The sequence below is a fragment of the Orycteropus afer genome, unplaced genomic scaffold, assembly GCF_000298275.1.
Source record: "Orycteropus afer afer isolate SDZICR_OR568_19922 unplaced genomic scaffold, OryAfe1.0 scaffold00415, whole genome shotgun sequence".
Lineage (NCBI taxonomy): Eukaryota > Metazoa > Chordata > Mammalia > Tubulidentata > Orycteropodidae > Orycteropus > Orycteropus afer.
In genome coordinates, this window is record NW_006922002.1 from 1769099 (window position 1) to 1775702 (window position 6604).

Here is a 6604-nt window from a genome sequence, read left to right on the forward strand (position 1 = left end):
ATCTTCTGTGTCTGTGTCAATTGGTTTCCCTTTTCTTTGTCGAAGAGGGTCTGTGCAGTCCTTCTGCCTAGTCCGCCATCTTGCCGGAACTCCCCTGTATTTTATTCTCTTGTTTGAGCAATTATGTCTTGTTTCTTCATGTGAACTTAGGTTGTCTGTTGTCTTTGAAACATTGTGGTGCTGCTATATTTGTGTTTGTTTGATGGTTGTATGTTGGTGTGCTTCTCTCAAGTTTTTTTAAAATATCTCTGAATGAGCAGGGCAGATGTGCTGTTCTTCTCACTAGTTTGGCAGCACTTAGGTAGTCACAGCCTATCTCCTGTTGGGTGTAATAAAAGATGGGAGAGTGGATGCAGTTCTCTGATCACTGTTCATGTAGAGCAGTTGAGGTCAGGCTGTGCTGGTGTTGGCTGCTATCTTTCATTGATGAGGTGGTACAGGAGTGGGTGGTAGCACTTGCCCAATAGGTGAGGCTGCAAGAGGTGCAAGTGTGGTTGAGTAGCATGGACATGGTTGTGGTCTTCCACTGGGTGGAACAAAAATCAAAAATTAAAAAAAGAAAAGAAAAGAAAAGGAAGAACAATAACATCAAAGAAAAAATTTAAAAACGAAAAGAAAAACAAACAAATATATAAAGGGAATAATAAAAGAAAAGACCAAAAACAAAACCAAACTCAAAGCCATTGAGTCAATTCAACTCATAGTGACCCCTCCTTGGGTTTCTGAGGTGGTATCTCTACATACGTAGATTGCTCAGTCTTCCTTCTGAGGAGTGGCTGATGGGTGTGAACCACAAGACTTCTGGGTAGCAGTCAAATGCCTTAGGCACTAAGCCATGAGAGCTCCTAAAGAAAAGAGAAACATAAAATAAAAAGAGAAAAATAAAAGAAAGGAGAGAACTTGGGTTTGGGGCGATGCACTTGGTGCCTGCTGATTGAGGAGGAGATGGAGATCAGAGTGCCCTATACACGTCAGAGATCTCTGCTCGCCACGTAGGCTGTAGGAGTGGGATGCCTGGTCTGGGATGCCACATTCACTGGCCCAAGGAGGCAAAAAGCATGTGCTTCCAAACATGTTGGGGTGACATGTACCTGGTGCCTGATCCAAAAGTGTTCATGTCTGACCTTAGGCAGAACAGGGGAGTGTGTGTGTATGGGATATCACCAGCCAGTGGGTGGTGGGGGTAGAGTATGGCCACACTCTGGGCACCAGGAGGGTGTGGGGTATAAGGGAAACACTATACCCTTCTAGTCCCCAGCCACCAGTATGGGAGCTGGTGCGGTACTGGGGGAGCACAGCTAATTATCAGGTTCTTGCCACTATTAGAATGCTGCATGTAAAAATTCAAAAAGGCCATACTGTGTTAGGCCAGTTGAAAATTCACTATTCCTTGTATCTCTTTGTTCACTATTTTTGTTCAGTTTCTTCTTCTTGGTCATATTTGGTCTACTTCTTCACCTTTTCCTTTGCTTCCAAGATCCTCATCCATATCTTTTTCATTTGGTTTCTTGTGTCTTTGTTGTAAAGGGTCTAGGTAGCTTGTCTGCCTAGTTTTGCTGGAAGTCCCCCCAGCTCCTCTATTCTAATTCACCTGTCTCAGTCAAATTTCTCACCTCATTTCCTTCTTTTAAGTCTTCCCAAACCCTTTCCAAATCCATCTAGAACATTTGTTCCCAAACATAAATTCTTGTCATCCCAAAGCTTTCATTAATTAATAAATCTCCATGGCCTTCAGGATATGCTCTACTTCTTTAGCTTGGCATACAAGTCTTTCCAAGGTCTGACCCATGTGCTCAAGTTAGAGGAAATTACTATTTTGAATGCATCATGCTGTCTCTCATCTCTTTATCCAAAAACATCCCCTGTATTTGATTATCCTACGTGACTCCCCTACTTTTCCAGATTCTTACTCATGTTTTGAAGAATTAACTCAACAGGCATACTGTTTGAGAAGCACAAAGGTCATCAGACTGATGCAGATAAACCAGGTGCCATCAAGTTGACTCCAGCTCATAGAGATGTGTTACAGAGTAGAACTGCTCCACAGTGTTTTCTTGGCTGTAATCTTTTGGAAGCAGATTGCCAGGCCTTATTTCTGTGGCACTACTAGGAGGGCTCAAACTACCAACCTTCAGGTTAGTAGCTGATTGGAAACTTCTTGTGCCTCCCAGGTACCCTACCACTGCTTTTCTTATTATAAATAACTATCATAAATCATGTCCCACAGTCTTTATTTGGTATTTAGTTAGGTTATTACCTATGTTGTTCATCTGTGTGATTGCTGTTGTTAACCCAGTCTCTCACACATAGTAAGCTCTCAGAACTTGAATGATTACTGAGATTAAATAAATTGATAGAATGAATGAGTGGATGAAAGATATGAAGGGAGTATAATTAGATTAGAGTTAGCACACACATGTGGTGGATCTATTTATTATTGAGGATTAATTAGGTAAACCTGTGTGTTGGAAGGTGTTTTGGTCCTCTAGTGCTGCTCTAACAGAAATATACCACAAATGGATGGCTTGAACCAACACGGATTTATTCTCTTACAGTTTTGGAGGCTACAAGTCTGAGTTCAAAGTGCCAAGCTCTAGGGGCTGGGTGAAAGTGCTCGACCTTGGGCTTCAGCTCTGCCTCTTGCTCCTGGCCCACTGAAACTGGAGGTGTCTCTTAGCTCAGGCAGCTGCTAGTTGCTGAGGCTGACAAATAAAATGGCACAGTCCCAAGACTACCAAACAACATGGTAGGACACTAGTTCAAGTCCAGAGACAGTCCTAAGATCAGCAGATGACATGAGAGGCCACTCACTGATGACTTGGCCAAATGCAGGATCCAAGCATGTCAAAAAGCTCAAGACCGTGCCTCAAGCTTCTCCTTATATACTGGAAGCAGACCACATCCCTAAGGCAGCTATTCATCTACTCTAGTATATTCTACCATGGGTTCATTACCAGTCTCATCATGGGGAACAACTACGTCCAGCTACCCAGCCATTCAAAACAAGGCCCAGACAAATTGACACATAACCTTAACTACCACAGAAGGGACAAACTTGGCATTTGGGTGAAGATTTCACTCAGGCTAAGAGTGGAATTAGCTTGAGAATGACAATAATTCTGATTCTGAAAATTTAGAGATGCTTAAAAATTATCATTTACTTATCAATTACTTTGTAATTATAAAGAAATCTGTTAGAAATTTGATTCAATACAACTATTTCTGCTGATCTTGGTTTGAATTCTTTTTAAACTTTAATCATCTTCTAACCCCTGGTATCATTGAATATTTTCCCAGAGAATTCAAATTAGTTGTGATACTTGCCTAAATGAGGCAAATTAGGAATGTAAATTTAATGTAATAATTATGTTTTTCAAAACCCAATTTAAATTACTTTGGGATATCTGCTGTTTTGGCTTATTCAGATCAATGCTTCTAGCATCTAACCATGGATAATGGAATAGTAGATGATTAATAAATTGAATCTGATTTTCTGCATTTATAATAAGCAGTTAAGTGGCAGCAACTTATTTTCTTGAATTCTCATTCTACGGTATTATGTTTTGAAGCAGGGATTATTCTTCTGTAGATGGATTTTTTTTTCATTTGAATGTTTATAATACATCAAAAGTGATGTTAGTACTCTATATCCTACTTTGGTGAGTAGTATGTGGGGTCTTCAAAGCTTGAGAGTAACCATCTAAGATACAACTATTCATCTTCACTCATATGGAGCAAAAGAGAATGAGGGGATTCAAAGGCTCAAAGAAACTAATCCACATGACTAAGAGCCCACACGGACCATGACCTCTTCTAAGCTGAGACCAGAACTAGGTACCCATCTACAGCTACTGATCATTCTGATCAGAGACACAATAGAAGGTGCCAGATAGAATAGGTGTATAATGTAGAACAAAATTCAAATTCCTAAAAAAGGTCAGACCCTCTGGACTGATGGAGACCACATGAACCCTGAGACTACCACCCTGAGATTCCCTTTGAACTTGGAACTGAAGTTATTTCTGGAGGTCTGCTTTTAGCCAAATAATAAAATGACTTATAAAACAACAATGTCATGATGAGTAATGTGCTCCTCTAAATAATCAACTATATGAGACAAAATAGTTAACATTTACCCAAAAGCAAAGATGAGAAGGCAAAGAGGGGAAGAAAAGCTATGTCAATGGAAACAGAACAAACAATGGAAATAATGAGAATGCTGAAAAATTGTGAAAATTGTAACCAATCACATGGAACGGTTTGAACAAAAATTATTTTAATTTGCCGTGTAAACCTTCACCTAAAACACCATAATATATTATTAGGAAAAAAACAGGGAAATGGAAAAAGAAGTGATGTGAAGGAGGTATTTCCCTTTTTTGGCACCCATGTATGTATAAGGGTCCCTGGTGGTGTTGTGGAAGCTCTGGTAGCATAGTGCCTAAGGCACTTGACTGCTAACCAGAAGGCTGGTGGTTTAAATCCACCAGCCACTCCCCGAAGGAAGGTTGGGCAATCTACTTCCGTAGTGATAGCCTCAGAAACCCAAGGAGGGGTCGCTATTGGTCAGGTCCGACTCCACGGTAATGGCTGTGTTGTTGTTGGTGGTGTAGTTGTTAAGCGCTTTTTTTTGTTGTTGTTGTTAAGTGCTGTAGAGTAGTTTCTGACTCATAGTGACCCCATGCACAGCAGAACGAAACACTGCCCGATCCCACACCAGGGTTACAGGTGAGGAGAGGCAACTCAGGGACGCCCAAAGTAGCAGGCGGGAAGAGCAGGAGAAAGGGGATTAAAAGCCAGGAAGCCAGAGAGAAGAGCAATCAGCCGAAGGGATTAGGTGAGGAGAGGAAACTCAGGCCCACCTAGAGTAGCAGGCCGGAAGAGCAGGAGAAAGGGGATAAAAGCCAGGAACCCGGAAAAGGAGCAGTCAGCCCCAGGGACAACTCAGGGACGCCCAAAGAAGCAGGCCAGAAGAGCAGGAGAAAGGGGATTAAAAGCCAGGAAGCCAGACAGAGGTACAGTCAGCCACAGGGACCCAGGTGGGGGTGATACGAGAGGTCTCCAACAGCAAGACAAACTTGTCTGTCGGTTTGTCCTACTGTGGTGACATGTAGACATGAGTTTTGAGGCTGAGCCTCTGGTATTTAAAACCCAGTGAGATGCACCTGGTGCACAGGTAACAGGCCAGCTTCTAGACTGAGACAGACTAGGAAGAAGGAAGAGGCTGTCCACTTCTCAAAGAATTGGCCAGGGAAAACCTTATGAATAGCAAAGAAACACTGTTTGGTTAAGTGCTTAGCTGCTAACAAAAAGGCAGCAGCTTGAAACCACCAGCCTGTGTAAGGGAGAAAGTCTTCTTCCATAAAAATTACAGTTTTGCAATCTCTATTGGACAGTTCTATTCTGTTCCATACATTAACTATGAGTAGGGATCTATTAAATGGTGACGAATTTGGTTTGTGTTTTTGGTATATATGTATAACATCCATTGCTGTCAAGTCAATTCCTACTCATAGCAACCCTGAAAGACAGAGGAGAACTTCCACATTGAGTTTCCAAGGCTGTAATCTTTATAGAAGACTGCCATATCTCTCTCCTGTGGAACAGTTCGTGGGTTCGAACCCACCCACCTTTTGGTAACGAAGCCAAGAACCTAACAACTGTGCTACCAGGGTTTACCTTATGTATGTATCAAAGTGGTCTTATATTACTATAAAAATACCTACTCAGTGAAAATAACAGCTCTATCACTAACTTTTTGTCCTAGTGCCTTTTTTCCCGACCCACAATGTTTTCCTAGTCAACTTCTCCATTCTTCCCTGTAGCCATTTCCTCACCATTGACCTTGAACTTCTGACTGCTCTTATTTCCCCCCTTCATGTTCAGTCGATTATTTTTCTTCCTATTGCATAAGAGAGTGAAGCCATTAGATCAGATACCTTCAACCTCTTGCCACAAAATTGATAAATTGTCAGCAGCTACAGCTTTCCTTGTCTTTTTTCTTCTCTCAAAGCAGAAGTGTATCCTTTCTAAGGCGAGATCTGACATCTTTCCCTAGAACTTCTCTCCTCCTTTTGTTTAGCAGACTGCAGTACCTCACTTCTGCATCTAAACACACTCAAAACTGTTCCACTTTAAAAACTCTTTTAACCTCACATTCTAGCCCAGTTTTTGTACTACCTATCCTTCATACCAGAGCCAAATTTCTTACAGGGGTTGTGTACATTTAATGTTTTCATTCCCTCCCTTCTCCTCCTTTTTAGTCTACAACTCATTGCAATCTGGATTCTTATCCATCTCAATATTTGAATTTGTCAAGTTCATTAGATCTTTCTAAAATCTATGGACCTTTTGCAGTTTTCATGTTACTGTCTTCTTGGTAATATTAAATGCTGCTAATCATCCCTTCCCAGCAAAGCATTATTATCTAATAAGTAATTAAGCATTAAGCATGTGCTTGAGGATCTTGCAAAACTGAGAACAAAAAAATGGAAGAAGTTTAAGTTCAATGAATTAAGTTAAATTCTTCAAGCAGAAAAATTTAGAAAAAACCATTTTAATGTGCTAAATTTGTGCTTTGTAGATGGATACTATATATATATAT